Source organism: Chelonoidis abingdonii, chromosome 3, assembly GCF_003597395.2.
Source record: "Chelonoidis abingdonii isolate Lonesome George chromosome 3, CheloAbing_2.0, whole genome shotgun sequence".
In the NCBI taxonomy this organism is placed as follows: Eukaryota; Metazoa; Chordata; order Testudines; family Testudinidae; genus Chelonoidis; species Chelonoidis abingdonii.
In genome coordinates, this window is record NC_133771.1 from 126680509 (window position 1) to 126706384 (window position 25876).

At 45.2% G+C, this 25876-nt stretch overlaps 1 protein-coding gene across 3 annotated transcripts in view; it reads right to left on the minus strand.

Annotated features, from left to right (window-relative positions):
• AGPAT4 (1-acylglycerol-3-phosphate O-acyltransferase 4) overlaps positions 1–25876 on the minus strand; it is a 139606-nt gene that overhangs the window by 86686 nt on the left and 27044 nt on the right. The gene's annotated exons all lie outside the window — the stretch shown is intronic.

A 25876-nucleotide genomic window follows, 5' to 3' on the forward strand; every position in this document is an offset into this window, starting at 1 on the left:
AAAGCAAAAATTGCATATAGTCAAAATTACATCGAGCATAACGGTGGGCGGAATCGCCCCGCACTGCAGGTACAGTATTAAAAATTGTTATTTCTCTCTCTTTTTTTTTGGTTTTTGCTGACTGTGTAAAGCTGAAATCGCGCATGTTAAATGCACGTAAGATGCAACAGACCTGTAATGCCAGAAGAACAACAATTAAGGTTCCAGAACCATATCTTTGTCCAATGTCTACCTGTAGGTCAGAGACTGCTGTACAGATGGCACTGAATGGGGGTGAATTTCCAATGCAAGCCTCAGACCACCACTCTCCCTGCATCCAACTGGTGAACCACCCACCCACTACATATTGTTGTAAAATGCTGGAGCTGTGAGCCAGTGTTAGCTCCCTGCCTCAGCGAGAGCGCTTTGCAAGAGATTAGACTGTGGGGCAGCTCAGTGCCACACAACTCTGTCTTTCTCACCAAACTCCTCAAGGCTCTCCCACACCAAATCTTGCTTGGCAGGTAACAAATCAGTGAACTCCAGCTCCCAAACTCCTCAGACATTTCTCTGCAATGCACAGCCCTTATCGCTGAACAATCACATAACATATTAAGTACACTGCTCTTTTAAAAAGAGTCAGTACAGTACAGCTTATTAACATAACTGGGGGAGTGCTCGATGTGAAGGGTGTATTTGTTGTCACAATAAAACTAGTTTATGCACAAAAGAGCATAGGTTAAGTGGTACCAGTAGAAGGAATAAAGATAGAAACGGATACAAACAAAGAAAAAGTAAAAATACTCATTCTAATAGCTCATACCTAATTTAACAAGCTACAGTTTTTGTTCAAGGTAGTTTCCTCACCAATCTTCCTTTTCCAGCAATAGCTAGCTAACTCTTAGCCAGGATCCCCACAGAGTCCAAGGCACTAGTTTTCTTTGTCTCCTTAGGAGAAGGAAAATCCAAAGCCTTTCAATGTGTCCCTACATCTCAAAATGTGCCTTTGTTCAAGGGCCAAATTAATCCCCTGGGGTCTAGTATCTTGTCAAAGTGATCTGGACAAATTGGAGAAATGGTCTGAGGTAAACCGGATGAAGTTCAATAAAGACAAATGCAAAGTGCTCCACTTAGGAAGGAACAATCAGTTTCACACATACAGAATGGGAAGAGACTGTCTAGGAAGGAGTATGGCAGAAAGAGATCTCGGGGTCATAGTGGACCACAAGCTAAATATGAGTCAACAGTGTGATACTGTTGCAAAAAAAGCAAACGTGATTCTGGGATGCATTAACAGGTGTGTTGTAAACAAGACACGAGAAGTCATTCTTCCGCTCTACTCTGCGCTGGTTAGGCCTCAACTGGAGTATTGTGTCCAGTTCTGGGCACCGCATTTCAAGAAAGATGTGGAGAAATTGGAGAGGGTCCAGAGAAGAGCAACAAGAATGATTAAAGGTCTTGAGAACATGAGCTATGAAGGAAGGCTGAAAGAATTGGGTTTGTTTAGTTTGGAAAAGAGAAGACTGAGAGGGGACATGATAGCAGTTTTCAGGTATCTAAAAGGGTGTCATCAGGAGGAGGGAGAAAACTTGTTCACCTTAGCCTCTAATGATAGAACAAGAAGCAATGGGCTTAAACTGCAGCAAGGGAGATTTAGGTTGGACATTAGGAAAAAGTTCCTAACTGTCAGGGTAGTTAAACACTGGAATAAATTGCCTAGGGAGGTTGTGGAATCTCCATCTCTGGAGATATTTAAGAGTAGGTTAGATAAATGTCTATCAGGGATGGTCTAGACAGTATTTGGTCCTGCCATGAGGGCAGGGGACTGGACTCTATGACTTCTCGAGGTCCCTTCCAGTCCTAGAGTCTATGAGTCTCTCGGGGCCTGGATTTTTGCATAATTAGGGTGAGGAATTTGCATTCACCTCCCACTAGATAGCTCCCGAGAAATCCACTTCACATGAATTGTCCCAAAAGCCATTCTTGTCTGCCACGTCATTCAATATAGCCAGGCCCACACTAATACATAACCTTTGCATTTAATACAATGAACTCCAAAAGATAAACTTAATTCAATAAGATTTTGCCAGGCTATTGCAGGAGATTGCTATAACTATCACATTACTGAGCATACAACTAGAAGCTTCTAGCATACAACTAGAGACCTTATTCTGGGAATTCAGTCACTCAGGCAGACATGAGCTTTATGTGACAACAGTACAGATGTCCAGCATATATTATGTATTCATTTAGACTGAGATTGGGCAGGGACTTGGGGAGGACAGAGCTATGGTTGTCATTGGGACATTAACTGACTTCATTGAGTTTCTAGCATTTAGGGTATTTAAAATATCTTTAATATTGTTTTGTCAAAACGTAATAGAACCTTAACCTCAACTATAGTTTAACCAAGTCTGTCATGAAATTTCATATTAATTTCCAGTGTGTGTGCGCACGGGTTCATTCACACTTAAAATGGGAACGACACTTATCTATGAACTGGTGACAGATCTCTAATTCCACATGAAGGCAATAACCTTTCATCTCGATCAGATACCAGTATCACAAAACCAAATCAGCACCATATACACTGAATGGAGTTTATGTTCAGACAATAATAAACCATATCCAGAGATATTTGTGGGATATAACACTTCACTAATTAAATTGACAACTTGGGAGGAGCAATCCGTGATCAAGCTCTGAAGATGTAGCTGAATTCAGACAAAAAGTATTTTTCTGAATACAGCTAGGTTAAAATTTCTCTCCTTCTGTTCTTTGTCTGTGTGGAGCAAATACCATCAAGAAATGCAAGGCCAGAAAGACCCTTGAGATAAGCCATTATAGTTTTGTTCCTTCAAATTCAATTAGACCATTTAAGTTTGCTCTAAAGCCAGTTTTCAAGTATAACAGCTTCCACTAAGTTCAGGGTATTATAAAGCTACCTTTGCTTGGATAAGACCCTAGGACGACGACGACAACGACAACAACAACAACAACGGCTGGAAAATGCCAGCAGTTTTTTATTTTAAAAGCAGCATTAGAACATACAGAAAAGACACAGAGTGCAGCAAAACATTTTAACAGCCAGTGTAAAATTCCTTCTGGCTAGAACCCCTCCTAGCTTCCCAAAACCCAGGTAAACTTCTGGCTGTCACCAGGGAAGAAGTCTCTACATTCCTTCACCTAGCACAGTAAAATATATTCATTCCTTAGAATCTCTCCTCAGTACTGTGCATTGATTCCTGGACCTTTGGTTCTAACTACAAAAGGTCCTAATCATGGATGGAAGAGACCTCTTGCTCAAAACGTAACTTTTCAAGTCCTAAATACACAGTATTGAAATTCCAACTAAAAACTGCTTAGATACTGAATAGATACAAGCAGGAAAAACTTTAAAATAGTACTAATCAGGTTCAAGCATGCCCTTCCCTCCTCTAGCACCAGGAACTAAAAGAAAAGTTAATAAATTACACCCCACCATGTCAGTGCTGGAGGGAGAGAACACAAACACATACTAATTACAACTGGCACTGAGAAGGGAGGAACCACCTACCAGTAGACAGTCGTACTGGAAGGAATCTCTTATGCTGTGTTGGCTTTGTAGTTTCCTATTTTAAGCTATGAACACTATTACTGTGGACAAAAGAGATACTATAAGACCGACTGCCTCCCAGAAAGCAAATGGCCTGCAGAGCTCTGTGTGTTTCAGTTTGCTTTTCCATCCTGAAATAAAGAACTTGTGACCCCAGTGGCGGGGGGGGGAGAGAGAGAGGAAAAAAAAAATAGATTTACAAACAGTGTAACAGAGGAAATTCAACTTGGCAAGTGTTGCTCTGTTTCCAACAGTTTTTGAAGGGGTTTTGTTCCCTGCTGCAGCATTCTTCAGAGACAGGGACACCACCACCACGAACATCTACATTCAGTTATAGCATGGAGTCTCATCCTGAGAGTCATAAGCAGGTTCAGAGGAGCTACAGCCATCAACCACCCTCCTCTCCTGATGGGTAGATAAGTAGAGTGGGGAGAGAGACCCAGAGCATGAAGGTGGAGGGGCACCCTGGGTTTGGCAGTATGCCCAGGGTATCCAGAATTATCACTCAGGCTGCCAGTGTGGCGCTGAAGTGTCCTGTCCAATACTGCCCAGGCCTGAACGGAGTATCTCAAATGCCCCCAATGCTCTACCCAACCTCAGGGAGAGTGACTGGGATCAGGATGGCCAAGTAGGAGTGGTGCACTGTGTCAGGAGTACTTCCATGTCCCCGGAAGAGTGGGATGGATCCCGCCACTCTGTATGGCATCCAGTCAGTGACCGGTGGTGCTGTTGTGGGGATCGATACCAAGATGTTGACTGGTGTAGAGAGGTTGGGCTTCGCCTCAGTGGAAATCGGCTGTGGGAGTGTGACCATGAATGGTGCCGTGTTGGGGAACGGTGCCGAGCCAGTGAGCAGTACCGCAATGGAGAGCGGTGCCACGCCGGAGAGCGGTGGTGATGTGGATAGGTGCGGTTCTGCGATGAGGAGCGGTGCCATTGCACTGAGCGGTGCTGGTTCGAGCAGTGCAGCAAGGTCTCAGACCTTGACCTAGACCTTGAGTGGAACCACAACCTGCCAGCCGATGACTACCTCGAGTGGGAACGGCTCCGATGATTGGGGTGGCAGGACTAGTACTGCAAGTCGGACCGACGCCGCGAGTCAGACTGGCATGTAGCATGGGTGCGGTGCCGGGACTCAGAGTGGCACAGTGATGCTGGTCTGGAGGCAGACAGCCCAAAGAACGCTGGTTTGCCTCTTTGCAGTGCCAGGGCTCTAGGTGGTGTAGGCCTCGAGACTGGGGACTTGAGCACAATCATCTCAATGAGGCCTCTGGCGGCCTCAAAAGGTGTCAGGTGTGGAGGGCAGCATGACCTCCTCCACCTGCAACTCCGGGGACTCTGGCAGTGAGGGGCTCCCCTAGGGGGCAATGGCCTACGTGGGCAGGGCCGGCTTTAGGCCAATTCCCCCGAATCAGGCCCCGTGCCCTAAAGAAGAGCGCCTAACTTAGGCGCCTTTTTAATTTTTACTTACCTGGCGGCAGACCGGGTCTTCAGCAGCACTTCAGCGGCGGGTCCTTCAGCGCCGCAGAAGGCCCAGAGTAAGTGACGGACTCACCGTCAAAGTCCCAGACTGCCGCTGGGCATTTGAATTGGGCCTCGCACTTCCTAAACCCAGCCTACATGCAGGACGAGGCCTACTGGAAAGTGTGTCGGACATATGTCCCTGGTCCACATCATGCACTACTGGGGGTGCGACTGCTGTCTCGGTCCTTTGTGGAGGCTTCTGCATGGATTGTTTCCTATGGGTGGCCAGAGAGAGAGAACAGTGCCCGGGACAGGGCCAGCTCCAGGTTTTCTGCCACCCTAAACAGCGGCGGGGTGGGCAGGAGGAGAGAGGGAAAGAAAAAAAGCCACGGCAGCGCGATCGCACCACTCAACTCTTCGGCGGCAAGTCCTTCGTTCCGACAGCGACTGGGGGATCTGCCGCCGAATTGCCACCACAGACCCAGACGTGCACCCCAGTAGTGACCAGAGTGCCGCCCCAAGCACCTGCTTCTTTAGCTGGTGCCTAGAGCCGGCCCTGGCCAGGGAGGACACTTTTGGTCCTAGAAGGGCATACCGAGTCCTTTTTTGCTGTAGCTAGCACCGCTGGGGAAAGGGGGGGTGGCACTGGGTGCTCTGCACTGAGGCACCTGGAGCAGACTCCATAAGGGGTTGTTCACGTCTAAGAAGTTGTCTAAGTCTAATGTCTCTCTTCTTTCTGGTGCAAGGTTTAAATGTTTTGCAAATCCTGCACTTACCCGCTTGATGGTCCTCTCCCAGACACTGAAGACAGGAGGGGGGGGCTGTCGCCTATGGGCATCGGCTTGGTTTGAAGCCCTGAGACAGCATGTCCTGGAGCCCCGTAGGGCACTAGTTGAAGGGAGAAAGCCCCTTCAAGTGATAACACTAAAGATAACAGTAAACTAACACTTAACTAACAATAGGGTAACTATACAAAGAAATAAGAAGAGTAGCTAGGGAGTAGTGGAGCACTTGCCAGCAAGAGACCACTGTTCCAACAACCATCACTGATGGTAAGAAGGAACTGAAGAGGGGTCAAATGGGCAGGGTCATATATACAGCACCGTAACTGGTGCCACTCCAGGGGTCTCCACAACCAGCCCGATGGGTAGTTGCTAGGGAAAGAGTTCTGACATCCGTGCACGCAGTGCGTGCACACCTACCTGGAACTGATTGCATTCAAACAAGAACGGTGTTCACAATTCAGTCAGAACTCTGACTGAGCCACAACAGTAAATGGTGGAGACACAGAAGGTCAGATGGAGGACAAGAGTGTGATTACTACAGGCACTATCTTGAAATTGACCAGTAGCAGCCAAAGGCTGCCTGGAATCATTGGCTCAGGACTATTCCATGGCAGGGCCGGTGCAAGGATACTTGGCACCCTAGGTGAAACTTCCACCCCAATCCCTCCCCCCAGAGCATCGATTATAAACTTTCAAAAATGAATACTGCATAATATGGCATTGTTCATGACAATTAATACACATTCGACTTGAAAAGTTATTAATTTCATTATTTAGTCTATATATTTAATGAAAATAAATGAATAATCTGACAGGGTGTGGGGCTGGCTGACTTCAGGCAGAGGGGTGTGGCAGGGGCTGGCTGGAGACAAGGGGGTGCAGGGCTGGCTGGAAGCAGGGGAGGGGGTGTGGCAGGGGTTGGCTGGAGACAAGGGGTGTGGGGCTGGCTGCGGACAGGAGGTGCGGGGCTGGCGGCAGAGCCAGAGGTGCGGGGCTGGCTGCGGGCAGGGCAGGGGATGTGGGGCTGGCTGGAGACATGGGGTGTGGAGGAGACTTCCTCTCCTGCTCTGCTTTACAAAGCAGATGGTCCTGGCTATCTGAAGAGCTATAGCTGCCTTTGGTCCCCTATTCTTTTCTGTCTGGCCACTGAATCCTAACATCAAGCACAGGAGAGGGAGGTAGGGGGTGAAAGTCAGACTCCTCTTACATGACCCCAGCCTCAGTGCCAGATTCTCCTCTCACTTACACAGCTATAATGCCATTCACCTTCAGTGGAGATACTCCTGATTTACACCATACTAATGAGAGCAAAAACAAGGCCATGAACTCCTCTTGAAACCTAGACCAACGCTACTGTCAGAATACCTACAAGTAATCAGCTCTTGAATGAAGAGAAGCTGGCTTAAGATTGACCCAAGCAAGATTGAAGTGATGCTGGTACAGAAGAGGGAACATTCTGCACAATTGGTTGAAACATCTCAGCCTCTCAAAAGGCATACAGCTTCCATTCACTGAAGTGGTGTGAAGCCTCAATCCTGTTTGACACTAAGCTTGCATAACTAGGTAGCATCAGTATCTCAAACCATACCTTCTTTCACCACCAGCTTGCTAGGAAACTTTGTCCCTTCCCCCTAGATGAGGGCCTGGCCACAGTGATACATTCATGTGTCACCTGTAGGATGGATTACAGTAAATTACTGTATCTGAAGTTGTAGCATAGGCTCCAGCTGGTACAGAATTTGGCTTCCCTCCTTCATGAGGGTATCAGGCCTGTAACTCAAGTCCTTCTATTAGCTGCAGTCAGCTTCTGATGCCAGTTTAAAGCCTTGGTCCTAATACATAAAGCAATTAAGGGATCAAGCCTCAGTTTCATTAAAGAACAAATTTTGATCTATCAGCCACCATGACAACTGTGTTCCTCTGAGACCACGCAGATCACAGAGCCCAGGACGAACACACGAGACCTAGGACAAGGCATTCTCAGTCAAGGTAATCTGGCTCTGGAACAAACTCCCAGAGAGGATCAGATGAATCTAGAGTCTGGCTGTCTAATGAATGCTGCAAAATCTTCCTCTTCAAAGAAGCCATTCCACCCTAAGACTCATTACACTGATTCCCAATCCTACCAACACAAAAATAAGAGGAAGTTAATAAAATCTTCTAAAAAAAAAAAAAAAATCCAAAAAAACCAAAAATTCTGCGTCATGCAGAATTTTTACTCCCACAAGGGAGTAGTACCAAAAGCTCCCTTGGAATTTCGCTATTGATTTTACATGGAAGGCACTCTGACACTAGAGTGCTGGCCAGAAGTATAAAACCCTAGACAGAGAGATTAGGGTTCAGTATGCAAAGCCATCATAAAAAATTTCTTTACTCCTTGACACAGGGTCTCCTCCCCTCAGTCATTTCCATTCGTTTCTCTACCCTGTTACTTCCAATTCACTTCCTCCTCCCTCTCCATCCATCTCTCTTTGCATGTTTTTCAAGCTGTAGTTTTTGCTAATGAGATATAATTTCATGGCAGAGACTGTTTTTTGTTTTGTTTTGTTTTTTGCACCATCCTCTGCAGTGTTCGCCATGGATCACTTGCTGGTTTGAATTAAAGTGAATGGTAGATTCTCTGTCACTTGATATCTCTAATTTAAGATGGGAGGACTTCAATAACTCAGCCACAGCTTATGGGCCTACTACAGGAGTGGGCAGATGAGGTTCTGTGGCCTCCAACGTGCAGGAGTCAGACTAGATGATTATGATGGTCCCTTTGGGCCTTAAAGTCTATGAGTACATTCTTCCCGCTATACACTCTAAAAGAAGATACTTCAACCCTGTATTATCACAAGGCAACTGGCAGAAGAGGTAGATATTCTTTCAATGCAGCAAAAACAAATATTTAAAACTAAGCTCCTCTGAGAAGCATATTGGCAAGTGCGTTATATAAAGGCTTAAGAGTCGTCTTTGCACAAGACCTAAAAAAATAGGTAAATAAGTCAGTAGAAAGGAACAAGTGCCATAAAAAAAATCCAAAATTTTGAAAATCAATTCTATTTGATAAAATTCACATTTTGAAAACAAAAATTTAAAATCAAAAGCATTCTAACTTTTCATTTACAAAATGTGGTTTTCAGTAAGTGAAGAATTTTGGTAATTATTTTGATCAGAAGGATCCCAAGGGCTTATGAACTTTTTTTTAAAAGCCCATTTTAAAGAGGGCTATTTTTTCAAATTAAAAAAAATATTTAGAAAAATGTTGTCCAGCTCTACTAAAATCCTTATGAGGAAGGTATGTGTGCGCAACTGTAATAACGAACAAATAGAGACTATTTAGGGGAAGTCCCAGCAGACAGATGAATTCTGCTTGTATCTGGCACATCTCCTGCTTTGAAAGTCAGTGGAATCTGGCCATATATTCAGTAGGGCCAGGATTTCAACAAAAGCCATGCAAACGAGACCCGTATTAGGGTATTTTACTTCCTTCTTTCTTTCCATTGTTGAGGCTGGTATTTGCACACAGTCCTCCTTCTGCCCCTTTATTACCAGCAGGGATGCACAGTACCATTATCAACACAGTAAGTAGTTTGGGGAAATAGGAGTAAATTGCTGGCATGACAATGTCACTAGCAGATCTCAGCATTTGCTAACAGAACTATATTCCTATAGAGAACCAATATCAACAAGAGAGTTCTGGTTGGGCGTGTTTTAAACAAAGTTAACATTTAAATTGCTACCATCCCAAGTTAGGTGATGTGCTCTGTTCTGTCGTACTTCCATTTGGTAAAGACCTCATATTCCCCCTATTCTGATACTGATTAAATCAACATTTTCCCCCCAGTTCACTACCTTTGTTCTCAATACAAAAGCTGAGATCTCATCACTTGCATTGCAATAGAACAGTCACAAATCAGCAGTGTTTCATGACTAATATCAGTATGTAACTAGATTGTCTATATAGTGGGAACACAAGGCAACTTAGAACATGATGTATTACAGTGGTTATGACACATACAACTCTGCTATTTTACAACAAAGCTTTGTGCAATACAGAATCCACTGTAGCATTGCTATGAATCCATCTCTTAAATCTAACGCATAAGACAAAGAGCTATCGCAAATAACGTACCATGATCTACCATTTACCATCTTTCTTAAAAGGATTAAATCCAAATGTGAACAGTCACTAATAAATCATTGTTCTACTAAGAATGGATCTCAAAAGACAACTAATCAGTTATATAAATGAAGGGCCAGTTCATTCCTTGCGTACTCAAAACTCAGTACAATCAATAGATATTTTGAGTATGCAAGGCCTAACACGTGTCATAAGGACAGCCTTGTAGTTATGGTGATGGAGGTGGACATAAGAGATGGAGATGCAAGTTCCAGCTCTGCCACAAGCATCTTACGTGCCCATGGATAAGTCATGAGATCTATGTGCCTCAGTTTACATCACTAAAATTTGGGGATGTTATGAGAATAAATTCATTGAAGAGCACTGGGATGACCGGGGGCATAAATACATAGAACAGCATAAGAAAGAGGGACATCTCACAAGTGGTATGGAAAACAGACTCCACACTCAATGACAGACCTAAAAAAGTTGCAATTCTCCAAACAAACCAAACCAATCCCACTTCAAAAACAGACTCCTACAAGAACCTGCAGAACTAGACTTAATTTGCAAACTGGACACCATTAAATTAGGCTTAAATAAAGACTGGTAGTGGATGGCTCATTACACAAAGTCGAACTACTCCCCCCACTGTTACTCACCTTCTTGTCAACTGTTGGAAATGAGCCATCCTGATTACCACAAACAACAGTTTTTCTCCTCATAATAGCCCACCTTAATTGATTAGTCTCATTTGAGTTGAGTATGCCAACACCCATTTTTTCCATGTTCTCTGTGTGTATTTTCCACTGTACGCATCCAATGAAGTGGGTTTTAGCCCATGAAAGCTTATGCCCAAGTAAATTTGTTAATCTCTAAGGTGCCACAAGTACTCCTCATTCTTTAGACTCCACACTAAGTAACCTATTCCAACACAAGAGATACTCCAGGATATCATAAATGAACAAAACGCTAAGTGTTGTTTAAATTATTAAATGATAAAACCTCCCAGAATACTAACAAAGGCACTGTAGTATATTTCATAAAAATAATGAAGTCTTTGTAATATGATCTCATTGCAGCTGCCAGCTATTAAATCTCTGCTGAAAAGTGGGACAAGATTATTTGATTAGTTTTTGTGAAAATTACTCGGTGCATGGATTAATAAGGTGATAATTTCTTAGGGATAAATTGTAATAGAATTCAAACAGCATAAAGGAGAACATGTAGTTGCTCTACCCCTATAAGCAGGCCAGGGCTCCACCCACAAATCAGAGTACTTTCCACTGCAGCTACAGCTGTAATTCTCAGCTTGGGTGGAGATACACATTAGCTTTGATCGAAGCAGTGTGCGGAGAATAGCGTAACCACAGTGGTGGGACTGGTTGCCTTGAGTCCAAGCTCAATCAGCACCCTAGGTAGATATTGCACGGCTAGTCCATCCACTGCCCAGGCCACAGTGGCTACATTTCTGTTTTTAGCATATTAGCTTGATCAAAGCTAGCACGTATATGTCAACCCAAGCTGGACTACCTCCAGCGGCAGCATAACAAGGGTCCTACCAAACCCATAGTCATGAAAAATGCATCGTGCACTGTGAAATCTTGCCTCCCTCCATGAAATCTGGTCTTGTGTGCTTTTACCCTATACTATATGTATTTCATGGGGGGAGACCAGCATTTCTCAAAGTCAGGGTTCTAACCCAAAAAGGAGGTTGCAGGGGAGGCATTGCAAGGTTATTTTAGGGAGGCTGCAGAATTGCTACCCTTACTTCTGCGCCGCCTTCAGAACTGGATGGCTGGAGAGCGGCGGATGACAGCAATACCTTACTGATACATACCAGGTCATTCTTACTTCTGTGCTACTGCTGGCTGTGGCTCTGCTTTCAGAGCTGGGCTCCCAACCAGCAGTCGCCACCACTCTCCAGCTGCCCAGCTAGCAGCAGCGCAGAAGTGAGTGTAGCAATATTGTGACACACACCCCCCCAACTTCTTTTTGGGTCAGGACCCTTACAATTATAAACACTGAGATTTCAGATTTAAAACAACTGAAATAAAAATATTTTTAAAATCCTATGACCATGATATTGACCAAAATGGGCCATGAATTTGGTAGGGCCCCAAGCATAACCTTTCCCTTTCAATCCCTACTGCTCACTTGCTCCATGGGGGAAGTAAGCCATGACAGTCACGGCTCATCTCACTTTCTGTGCATGCCTGCCTACCCACCTCCACAAGAGGAGAAGGAAGTCGTGTTCTCCCCATCACACCATTTTCCTTCACACAGGTAGCAAGTATAAGAATGTAAGAGCTCCTTACACCTCTAACAGGACACTGGGCCTTGGGACACATATGTACACCTCAGCATGCTTTGAACTGTAGTCACAGGACACGTAATTAGATGCGAGCATGCATGTGACTAACAATAAGCTATCTGTCTATAATAGCCAGGAAAGGGTGACCTCGGCAGGAAGAAGATGCATCCTTCCTCTAAGTTTATGAAAAGTAGTACGGTTGTGTAACAAACTTTCCATGTTACTTTCTGCCTCTTTCATCTCTGTTATTAATAAAGCACACGCTGAGGAAGGAGACATGAAACTGAACCTGAGGATTTAGGCTGTCACAGCACAGGTGTCTGCTGCACCAAACGCCTTCAGACTGCTATTCTTAATTCTGCCTTGCAGGTAACATTCAGCGGTCCCCAGTTTCCCCAGAGATGTGTTTCTGCAGTGTCCAGTCCTTCTCACAAGACACCAACAAAAATTAAGTTTGCTGCCTCCAATGTGACAGTGTACACACCAGCCTGTTGCTCGCTGAGGACACACTGTACCTTAAATATAGTTTACAGTAAAACTCTCTCAGCGTTAAGAATGTTTCTTAATAAAAAGCTGGTTGTGTCTTAGTGTCACTTAAATCTAAGAGTTACAAACAAAAACAGAATATGACACTTTTTAGTTTCTAAAGGCAGGTCTACACTTAAAATGCTGTAGTGCTTCAGTGAAGACGCTACTATGCTGACAGGAAAAGCTTCTCCTGTCGGCGTAGTTAATTCACCTTTGCAATAGGCGGTAGCTATGTTGACGGGAGAAGCCTTCCTGTCGACAAAGCACAGTCTACACTGGTGGTTACATGGGTATAAGTACATTGTTCAGAGGTGTGGATTCTTCACACCCCTGAGCTAGGGACTTATACCGATGTAAATTTATAGTGTAGACCTGGCCTAAGACTCAACTTTAGCAAGCTACAATGTTTGCTGAAACAGCTCTCTCACTTCCATCAAGTTATCAGCGGCACCAGCCCTTCTGGTAGGAGGAGCAAACATTCACAGAATGAGAGGGCGCTGTCTCTTCTGTCCTGTAAGTGATGGATAACTAGGAATGGGAAATATAAGTAGAGCAAAAGAAAGTCCATGGCCTTTTAAAATGGAACCCAAATGAAGTTCTCCTCTGCTGATGTGCAGATGCCAGTCTGTCCTCTTCACTGTCCTGTGAATTTGCTTTGTTTACCTTCGATGTACTCTGTGTCTCCAGCATCTCCTTACTCAATTTACAATGGAGACATGGGCAAACAGCTATAACGACATTCTTTTGTCTATGACAACTTTGTTTAATCGCAATAACATGCCTCCACAATGTGTTTTAAGAACATATTACTAGCAAAAATACATAACGCTTCATAAACAAACACCATGCGATAATATTTATTACCAACCTATCACCAATTATTAATAGGATACCTTACAAGATGCCATTTGGCTAAATACTCAAACAGCATGCTGAGTGCACCCTTTGCCAGTTGATATCAAGGATCACAAACTATTAAAATCTACAGAAAGCCAAAGGATACATGTTACTGTCTGCACATAGGGGTAAACCCTGCCCAACCCCCAGGACAGAAGGCCCCACGCTTGGTGGAGCTAGCTCTGTTCCTTCCATTGGCTGAGAGAGGCAGGATGCAAAGCATCCATGCAAGAGCTACGCATGCCTTATTATGCACTAGAGCACAGTTCTGTGCAGTTTATGTATACCCTGGAATAAAGGGAGGTCTTGCGGTATATGATGGCAGGTGAGAGCTGAGCTAGAGGATCCTTTGGTTTTCCATTTCATTTCTGCTCCCTTCAGCAAATACAAGTGAGGAGCACCCCTCCATCCCCTGGCACTCATATCCCCCAAACAGTAACTTGTAAGCTGTAATTTGCAAGGTAACTTTACCCAGAGGTGTAATAATATCCCTTTGAAAACACGAGAACAGTTATTTAGCACTGCCTTAATTTATTTATAAAAGTCAGATTAGGAACCAAGACATTTTAAAACTCAGCATTTATTCACAACTCTACCACTGCTTTTATTTTTCAGTTTCCCTTTAAAAGCCAAGTGCACCCACTGTGAAGCAGCATTGTCATTACATAGGGCAAACTTTACTTCCATGCAGAGAGCCTGCAAGAGGCCTGGTCACTAGTGAGATGGGTGAGTTAATTCTCCCCTGAGCAGAGGGCCCACACAAGGCCTAGGCCCCACTGAAGACACTCTGCACAGCACTAAATGACACTGTGAGGATGTTGCTTACCCAATCATTGGAGTCACATTCTCATTTATTTCAGCAGAATAGTTTTGAACATGGAGAGGAATCTCTCTGTAGCAGAGCTACATTCTAACGGGCCACTTCAAAGTCTGGTCCATGTTGGGGGTCAGTGCTGCCCCAGTGAGAGCTCTGCCACAGAGACTGTGACCTTAAGAATTCCTCAGTGCTAACGGATACAAGAATATCCTGAAGCTGGTATGTACATTCTGGTTCCAACAAAGAAAATCAAATGAGATCTTAAATGAAAGACAGGATCACGGTCATTAATATCATTGTGAAACGCATGTATACACACTATGTAAAAAACTTCTCTGTATACAGAAAATATGTTCTTAAAGTCTGTCAAGGCAGAGGTGTCAAACAGCTTTCTGCCAGACAAAGGATGTCTCCATCAGTCTAAGTTAACAAAACGGGAAGTCCTTTACATACGAGGACAGTAGTGTGGGAGGCAGCACGCCAGAGAATAAGCTGCAGGGAGTCCTCCTGACTCTGAGAACAAACAAACAAGAAACTTTGGAGAAGGTAAGAGAAGGCAAGGAAGATCTTCCTAGGTGCAGAATAAAGGAGTTAATCAGGCAGTGCAGTTACCTTAATGAAAACAGGATCACAACCTGCCCTGCTTGAAATACTGCAAAGGACAACTGGGTGAAAAACTTCTTTAGACTGGAGGTTAGCCTCTTAAGTTTAGTCTCTAGGAATCAGGTTATGATTGTGTTTTTTATCTAGCCCCTCTGTTTGCATTGTCCTTACTTGGTACCTCTTACATGCTGAACTTTGATAATAAACTTGATTGTTTTTACTGTAACTGTAGTTCACTGCTGCAATATTATATAAGGAACCGATCCGGAGATGAATCAAACACAATGGGGTGTACACTGACCCCCTGGGGACAGCAGATCTGGTTTTTTCTAAGTAACCAGTGGATAAGTGGCTGGACACTACAGAGGAATGTTTCAAAGGGACTCAGACGGGTACACCTATAGGTAACCTACAAGGCAAAGTAGGGGCTGGCACAGCCCAGAGGAGATTGTTTGGGTGGCTAACAGGCTGGAGGTGTCAGGGAGCTGAACATCCAATTAAGCACATGCAAGTCTCCCTCTCATTGGAGGTAACAGTGTGACTGTCAGTCCTGGGCACCCCAAGAACAATCAGAGAAATAATCCCTCCCCCAGCTCTCATGTAGGCTGTAGGAGTACCCAAGCTATATCCTATCTTGAAAGAGTCCAGACTGCTCCCCATATTACACTAGGCCAGCCCTACAGACCAGTACAGGAGGGGGGCATGGCTCTGCATCCTCTTTGTGGTGGTTTGCTCCCTGCCTCCCCCCCCCCCCCCCAAGGTCACAGAAGGACTGTTTCCTCTGTACCAAGTGCAACTATTGTGACTGCCCCCCAAGGGCTCCATTGCATCCCACGCGGTGTCGGAGGGAAGAGATTGATTATTGAGTGCTCTCAGCTTCTGTGCAAAGGCTGAGCACAGTCTATCCCTATGTAGTTTTATAAAAATCTGGTGGCTTGCCAGATCTAACACCAGCTTTTAAGCACGTTTATTTTAAGCTCATGTTGTTGAGCTTTGCAGTGTTTGATTTTATTATATCACAGCAGCATCCAGCAGTTCAGTACAGGAGAGGGCTTATCGGCGTTGTCATTTTAACAAGAGGAATTAACAGCGATTTGAATCAAATTGTTTAGCTTCAAATATATTTAACTTTATTGGCACAAAAGTATTTTCAGCCCAGGAGCAAAGATTTTGTACCAGTATTGTGTTTCGTTTGGGATGGAATGTGTACTCAGTGACTAATAATCACATGCTGGGCTTCAGCCAAGAATAATGCAGACTAGCAGTGTATAAACTTCCCTATACAGTTCTGCCAAGGCAAATGAACACCTTCTGCTCTTGCAGCCTCTTCAGCCAACCGGGAGTGATGTGGACAAACAAGACTCTCACTAAACTCACTTTTCCAAATCCACATCAGGATTTGACTGGTGGTTTGCAAAGGAGACAGTACGAACATGCAGTAGTCTAAGTTATTTGCAAATTACATCTGCCCTTTGGAATTAAGAGTTAGAAGTAAACTGCAGCTCTAATAACCCCCTTCAAGTTACAATCAAATGCTGCAGGAAAGTTTTTATTTTAAAAACTGGTCAGTGAAGACTGAACTGCATTATTTCATCTAGGGTGGTGGCCTCCCAGGGCATTAGCAGGTCCTCAGGGAATCAATTCCTGATCACTTTCTTCTAAGTGCTTCAGAACAGTTAGCATGGATTCACCAAGGGTTTTAGGGCAAGTCATGCTTGACTAACCTAATTGCCTTCTATGAGGAGATAACTGGCTCTGTGGATGAGGGGAAAGCAGTGGATGTGTTATTCCTTGACTTTAGCAAAACTTTTGATATGGTCTCCCACAGCATTACTGCCGGCAAATTAAAGTAGTATGGGCTGGATGAATGGACTATAAAGTGGACAGAAAGGTGGCTAGATCGTCGGGCTCAACAGGTAGTGATCAATGGCTCCATGTCTAGCTGGCAGCAGGTATCAAGCGGACTGCTCCAAGGGTCGGTCCTGGGGTGGGTTTTGTTCAATATCTTCATTACTGATCTGGAGGATGGCATGGACTGCACTCTCAGCAAGTTTGCAGATGACACTAAATTGGTAGGAGTGTTAGATATGCTGGAGGGTAGGGATAGGATACAGAGGGACCTAGACAAATTAGAGGATTGGGCCAAAAGAAACCTGATGAGGTTCAACAAGGGACAAGTGTAGAGTCCTGCACTTACAAGTGCAGAGTCCCATGCACTGCTACAGACTAAGGACCGAATGGCTAGTCAGCAGTTCTGCAGAAAAGGACCTAGGGGTTTCAGTGGACAAGAAGCTGGATACGAATCAACAGTTTGCCCTTGCTGCTAAGACGGCTAAAGGTATTTTGGGTTGTAGAAGTAGGGGCACTGCCAGCAGATCGAGAGACGTGATCATTCCCCTCTATTTGACATTGGTGAGACCTCATGTGGAGTACTGTGTCCAGTTTTGGGCCCCACACTACAAGACAGATGTGGAAACATTGGAAAATAGAGTCCAACAAAAATGATTAGGGGGCTGGAACACATGACTTTGAGAGGCTGAGGGAATTGGGATTATTGAGTCTGCAGAAGAGAAGGATGAGGGAGAATTTGATAGCTGTTTTCAACTACCTGAAAGCAAGTTCCAAAGAGAATGGATCTAGATTGTTCTCAGTGGCACCAGATGACAGAACAAGGAGTAATGGTCTCAAGTTGTGGGGGGTGGGGAGAGAGCTGGGAGGTTGGATATTCGGAAAAACTATTTCACTGGGAGGGTGGTGAAGCACTGGAATGGGTTACCTAGGGAGGTGGTGGACTCTCCTTCCTTAGAGGTTTTTAAGGTCAGGCTTGACAAAGCCCTGGCTATGACGATTTAGTTGGGAACTAGTCCTGCTTTGAGCAGGGGGTTGTACAACATGACCTCCTGAGGTCCCTTCCAACCCTGATATTCTAGGATTAGGCACATTGGTCAGGCAATGCAGGGAAGCGCATATAGATGCCATCTATAACTCATCCTATTTTGAGGATGGGGGGGGGGGTACTACAAATAAGTCAGTTTCAAGAGATCACTAATACAGCACATATAAAGTCTCATTATGACCACATTTTTTTCTGATGCAGTAGGGATTAGAATCAGGATGAGAACATAAATTCATGGACTATTTCAAGAAGCCACCAGAATTTAGTCATGATGAGGGAATAAGGGAAGATAAGCAGGTGCTGGAAATGGAAGAGTGAGAACACTATGTCCACAGCAGAAAATATAGCAAAACAAATCTCTGCCACCCTTTGCATGTGTGATTTCAGGAGAACTTTTGGCGTGTCGAAGATGAAACACACTTCCCTTGAATTTCGTGAAATTATCTTTACCTTCAACATCGAAATGGAGGTACTTGCTTGATCGAATGGAATTTGCTATGCTGCCTTCACTTAGCTTTCGAGTTATGCTAGCTATGCCTGCTCTATTTCACTGTTTTGGTTGACTCTGATTCACGCTATTACAAATCAATATGAGGTTTATCACCATTTCAAAGTACTCTCCTTTTTACTTTCCCCAAATATAAACCGAGGGCCTGATCCTGCAAGGACTTCAGTCAGATCTACAAATGCAATGACCCAACCTAAGCTAGGGTTACCATATATCCATATTTTCCTGGACAGGTCCAGCTTTTTAGCTGTTAATCGCCATCCGGGAGGCCTTTTTAAATATATAAAAATGTATGGAAAATACAGATGTATGATAACCCTACCCACTGTCCCTCTCTCCACTTGGAGTGTCAGCTTGCTGCAGCCTGCAGATTGCAACCCCTCCTCCCACCCAGTGCTGCTGCAATCCTGTGCCCCATGGCTAGGAGCAGTGACATCTCTGCAGCCAGCTGCGGGTGTGGGGAACCCACAGCCACTTCTCCCTCCTCCGAGCATCCCCTGCGGCTCTGGCAGAGCCTCAGTGTCCCCCCTCTGCCCTGGCCGTGCAAGGAGCTCCCTGCCAGCGGTCCATGCAGCCAGGGCTGCCTCCCCCTCTCCTCCTTCCCCTCCCCCCACAGAAACACTGCTAGGGGAAGGGTCCCAACGCAGAGGAAAGTTTCTCTGTGTATGGCAGTGGCTCCAGGGAGCCCAAGCTCTCCCTTCCCGCCCTGGGAAGGGCCCACACTGCACACCTCCTGCAGCCATCCAGCCTCAGCTGCTACAGCCTCGTCAGGTCCAGCTGGGAGCAGGGTGAAGACCCCCCTGAGCCCAGGGGCAAGGCTCAAGCCATGCACGCAGCACTTCTTTGCTCTAGCCTGGCTGGAGAGGGAGCCCACGGCTGGGATGCAGCCTCACAGGTGGGAGTGTGTTGGGGCTAGGATGCCCAGCTTGCGGGCAGACCTGGGACCCGAAACAACTCCCTCCCCCACCCTACCCCAGGTCCAGCTGCTGTGTGGGGCGGCGGGGGGGGGGGGGGAAGGGGGCGGCAACATGGGCTGGAGAGCTGAAGCGAGCTGGGAAAGTCGAAGCCAGGAGGAAGTCGTCTGTTTTTGGGTGGCTGAAGGGAAGGGGGTAATCGTAGGGAATCAGGGGAAGAATCGAGATTGGGGCAGGACTTTGGGTAAGGGGCCAAGGAGTCTGGGAAGACCATGGATGTGTCCTCTTTTTTCCAATGTTGACATACGTAACCGCTAACTAAACTGTTTTAATCAATCAAAATAAATACAACCAGTGCTCCAAAAGAAGAGACTTTACTGCTTATACTTTTAAAACCATTTAATTTTTAACTGACTGATTTTGCAGTCTCTTCCAGTACAGAGATTGTGGATATGTTAACTTAATACCGTTTTCCCCCCTTGTTTCAACCACAGAAGCAGATATGGATGACTACATTCAGGCTTGGGTTCAGTGCAGCATGGGGGCGGAGGGGGAGAGAGAGAGAGGGAGGGAGGAGAGGGAGACTGAATCAACTCTTACCAAGAGCTAGTTACTCTGTCATGATTTCAAAACGAGGCCTCTTTCAGCCAACTCAATGTTTGTGGGCGTTGTGGCAACAGTGCTGAAGCAAGCGCTTTGCATAATTGAGGATAATGTGGCAACCAGTGGCCCACTCCTGATCCCAGGTCTATCCAAGATGCTAGCCGCCCGTAGCAAGGGTAGGCAACCTATGGGTATGGTACAGTTACAGCTGTATCAGCGCTGAGAGTTTACAGCTGGTCTTTGTAATCAGCTGTGTAGGAAAGCGCTTCAGTGTGGCCCACACTGACAGCTACAGCGCGCAGTGTGGCCACATTTGGACGTCTATGGGTGGTAGCTTAGTGGCAATATCCCAGGCATTTAAGTGGCTGCAATGTGCTTTTCAAAAGAGGAGGGTGGGGTGGAGTGTGACAGGGAGCGTGGGGGAGACAGAGAGAGTGGCGATTTTAAGGCTGACACTGTTGTGCAGCTCCCTGCCTTGCAAAGTATTCTAGAGGTGGAAGAAATACAGCACCAACCTTCAATCATTTTAAAAAGTTTTCGACCCTTCCCCCCCCGCCTCTCTTATTCACTAAATGCAAATTATGCATTCCAAATAGCTTCAGACCACATAAAGCAGCTGCTCAACACGGACTCGCCCCCCGCCGTGTGGCTTTCTCTCCTCAAGCAAACAGTGTGAACATTCCAAAGCAATCCCCTGCCTGCCTCGCTCGGCAAGACAGGAGCTGTGTTTGTTTTTAGAATAAGCAGCTCCGGGGTGCCCAGAGTTCGCCCATCTCTTCCAGTTTGTTGTGAACAGGCATTCTGGATACCTCCTAATACCCTGGAGGCAATTATAGCACTTTTGGTGGCCACATCTGACAAGCAGCACTGCAATCGTTATACCCAAGCAGACCAGGTGTACAGCCAGCGCTGCGCCAGGGATTGCAGCACTGGATGTGCCTTGCAGGTGTGGACAGTTACTAAGTTGCAGCGCTGTAACTCTCCAGTGTAGCCATGGCCTATGGCATGTATGCTGAAGGCGGCGCACACGCTGATTTTTAGTGGCATTCACACTGCCTGCGACCTGGCCACCAGTCCAGGGGGCTCTGAATTTTAGTTTAATTTTAAATGAAGCTTCTTAAACATTTAAAAACCTTATTTACTTTACACACACTAGTTTAGTTATATATTACAGACTTTGAGAAAAAGACCTTCTAAAACGTTAAAATGTATTACCGGCACGTGAAACCTTAAATCAGAGTGAATGACTGAAGACCCGGCACAGCACTTCTGAAAGGTTGCCAACCCCTGCATAAACTAGAGAAGTTTGACAGCTGTTCTAATCTAGGACAATTACCAGCCTCTAGAGGCACACAGCTGGGGCATCCCAGTGTAGTTAAGGATACTATTGCCTTCAGGAAACAGACTCTTTAACCAATGCCCTAATAGATCAATCAGTAATCAATACTCACATCCATAAATAAGACTATACCAGGTTGCAGTCCCTGCAGTAACAATCATGAATAAGGGTGCCATAGAAGCTGCTCTGGCTTGCCAGCCACACAAGGGTCTCTCTCTGCAGGGGGACTTCTCCAGTAGACACCTAAGCTGGCTTTAGTGCTACACTGCCCCACTGGAGCTGAGCCTAGGCACACACCTGAATAGCATCTGCAAGCAAAACCCTCCATGTTCACATACAGAGAGTACAGATGTGATCTCAGAGTATTAAAACACATTAAAGTGACAAAACTCATTGCCTGCAATACAAATGGAGGCTTCTTTGAAATCTGGTGTGGCAGGGTGTATTCAGCTTTTGCGGCTCCCGTGGTCCTACTACATCCCACTTTAAGTAGTAGTGAGCTGAGAGGAACAGAGGAGGGAAGGTGGGTCCTTCAAGCTTGCCTAGAGAAGACCCTCCAGAGCATCCATTTTGAAAGCTAGAGATACCTGGTCCTCCGAGGGCTAACAATAACCAAACAGGGCCTGCTGGCCCATAAAAAGAGCCTGCTCCCTGGCCTAAGCAGTTCAGTTCCAGGCTGGGACCAGCAGAGTGAAGGGTGCTCCCCTCTGACCAAAGGAGCCTGGCCTGGCAATCAGACAGAGTTACGCAGCTGGGATTGCAAAGGGAAGAACCTGAGGACAATGGCCCTGAGATATCGCTAGAAATAGCAGTGAAGGACTGAAGTTGATCAGCACATGGCTACTGTGTAGAGAGTCCCTGGAATGGAACCCAGAGTAGCTGACAGGTCCAGGTTCCCCTACCAGTCACAGGTAAAGGGACAAACCTCAATAAGGAGACATGGCTTATCTGGGAGCCGGAACAAAAGGACTAAATTTAAAGGGCCCAGAACCACGACTGAAAATCATAGCGAGGGAAAATAGAGTCCAATATGCATCTGACGAAGTGGGTATTCACCCACAAAAGCTCATGCTCCAATATGTCTGTTAGTCTATAAGGTGCCACAGGACTCTCTGCTGCTTTTACAGATCCAGACTAACACGGCTACCTCTCTGATATTAGAGTCCAATAAACAGTCTAACACCCTGGAAGAGATTCACTTGGACTTTTTGACTTGGTTCAAGGGCCAAGACACTCAACTTACCAAGATCACCTGGCAGCCTGCCAAGGACACTGTGGTATTGCACCCAACTGCTCAGAGGTGCTCAAGAGGCAAGTGTCTCTTTGCAACTATTCTTGTTAAAAAAATAAAATGCTTTAGACCCTGGAGAAATTAGAACCAAGTTTAAAAAAAAAAAACCCACACAAACACCCCGAAAGTCTATCCCTACTAGTATCTAGAAAACAAAATGAACCTGGGGTTTTGGGTGAAATGGGCCTGGTGACAACTCTGTGAGGGGAAACCATCAGACAAAAGGTCTTTTCTTTAGAGCTGGGTCCATGTTAAGGACTCAGCACAGTGCCATCAGAGCACTTCAACAGGTTTATGTAGCTCTCTTTCATATCCTTCACAAGGCATGGACTTCTATAACCATTCCTAAAAGCCAGCCTGGCTGACAGCAGGCTTCGTCACCACGACACTTATATTTATGGCTCCATGTGGAGCAACAGCAATGGGCCAAATCCTTAAGTCCTTACTCACTGACGTCAATGGAAATTTTAGCTGAGTAAGGACTGTGTAAAAACTGAACATGGATTTAGTCCAATGATTTTAGAAACAGTGACAGTTGGGAACATATTAGTATTTTACAGTCCATAGGCTGTTATTGAAAATGGGCAGGTTACATTGTTTCTCCTTTAAAATTAAGCTTTTGGGCTGATTCTGATCACAACTGTTATTTTACACTAATGGAAGTCTTCTTACCTCTATAGAGTAGTTCCTGATTTACACCAGTGAGATCACAGCCATTTGATTTTTACTAAACATGCATAAACACTTTTTCATGTACCGTAGAAAATACGGGCAATAATAGATGCTTATAGGGCCAGATTCTGTCACCCTTTCCCTCACGGAGAGCTATCTTATAGAAAAAACTGGACCCACTGATGTCAAAGGAACCAGATGTGCTGCAAGGTAGTACTGAGCATGAATAAGTGGCAGAATCTGGCCCTGTAGCTTTCTGTTAATATTCTGAACATTATTTTCCTCAACAAGAGGCCAAACATTCAGGAGCCCTTAAACAAAGCTCCCATTTGGTGCTAGATTAGTAGTCTAACTATTATCAGGGGGTAGCCATATTAGTTTGTATCCACAAAAACAACAAGGAGTCTGGTGGCACCTTAAAGGCTAACAGATTTACTTGGGGCATAAGCTTTCGTGTGTAAAAAAACCTCACCTTTTATCCACAAAAGCTTATGGCCAAATAAATCTGTTACTTTAACTATTGTATACTCTATTAGGATTCATTAGGAAAAGGGTAGATAAGACAGAAAATATATTGACTCTATATAAATCCATAGTATGGCCATATCCTGAATACTGCACACATGACTAAGGGTAGGGGGGGATATGATAGAGGTCTATAAAGTAAATAAGGAAGTGTTATTTACTCCTTCTCCTAACACAAGAACTAGGGGTCACCAAATGACATTAATAGGCAGCAAGTTTAAAAACAAACAAAGGAAGCATTTCTTTACACAACGCAGTCAGCCTGTGGAACTCTTTGCCAGAGGATATTATGAAGGCCAAGACTATAACAGGGTTTAAAAAGAGAACTAGATACATTCATGTAGAATAAGTCCATCAATGGCTATTAGTCAGGATGGGCAGGGATGCAAAACCAAGCTCTGAAGTATCCCTAGCCTAGTCTGTTTGCCCGAAGCTGGGAATGGGCAACAGGGGATGGGTCACTTGATGATTTCCTGTTCTGTTCATTCCCTCTGAGGCACCTGGTATTGGTCATTGTCAGAAGACAGGACACTGGGCTAGATGGACCATTGCTCTGACCTGGTATGGTCATTCTTATGATTATATACACATTACATAAATACTATGCATAGATCAGTGGTGGAGCTAGGAATTGAAATTTGGGTGGGCCGGCAATGACAGACTGTGCTAGCTCAGCTTCTCCCCCGATGCCACCCTCTTTCCCTAGTGCCCCCAGACACAGGACTTCGCCTGCCAAGATGGGCACATGGATGGGGCAACTCAGAAAATGGCAAGCCAGAGCTGCTGGAGCATAGGTTTCTGAAGGGCCTGGCACATAGCTCCACACTGGATTTCATGTGCCTGAGTGATGCTCCAGGCCACTGTGACAATGCTACACCTCTGCTCAGATTTGGGCGGACCAGGATGCTAAGTGGGTGAGCCGCGACCCATCAAGGCCCACCCATGGTTATGCCCCTGGCATAGATACAGTAGTCTACAATTTGACATGTTTATTCAATGAATAAAAACAATAGTTTCAAATCAAGCTAGTACTGTATGTAAGAGTCATGTTGTGAGCCGGTATTATTTATCATCTTTTCATGCCAACACTACTGAAATCTGGAACACTTCTTACCCAATTTAAAAAAATAAAGTCATCTTCAGGATAATGGAGAAATCAGAAGATATACTGGATGAGAACCATTTAGAATGTATGTAACTATACACAGCAGTGGTCCCCAACGCGGTGCCCGTGGGCGCCATGGGGCCCGCCAGAGCATTTATGTGCACCCACCTAGTGCCCAGTAGGGGAGAGAAGTCGCGGTCCTGCGCCTGCCAGGGACAGAACTCCTGGGCTGCAGGTGCCAGTATTCTCTGTCCCCAGCAGGTGCGGGGTCCTCCTAGTTCCCAGCAGGGGAGAGAAGCTGGGACCCCACCTGCTGGGGACAGAGTACTCTGGGTTTGCAGGCGCCAGTGTTCTCTGTCCTCCTGGCTTCTCTCCGCACTACCCAGAACTCGCACCAAAGAAACAAAACCAAACCAAAAACATGCTCCAACTCTGCAGAATGGATGGAATGCTGCTCCGTAGCACGTGCTGCCCCAGGCACATGTTAGGTCCACTGGTGCCTGGAGCCAGCCCTGCATTATATGAGTAATTGTTGGCGCCCACCATACTGTTCTGAAAACATGGATGTGCTACTGGTCACAAAAAGGTTGGGGACCACTGATATACAGTGACATATATACATATACCTCTGTAAATATTAAGTTCTATCATTCCTGGGTCAGTATTTACTTTTTTGGCCAATCAAACATGATGCTTATTGTAAGAGTCCAATATCTGTATTATCTCGTGTCAAGTGAATGCCCCAATATGAGTGGATGAAAGAAAGTTATACTTTATAGCACATTTTAATAAAACCTCACATACTTTAACCAATACACATATATAGTCTCACAGCAAAATGTAGGGATTTATATGAGTGAATATGCAAACATAGATAGGATTACTACTTAAACTAATTCATTGGTCAAGATATGGAAATAAAACTTTAAAAAAATT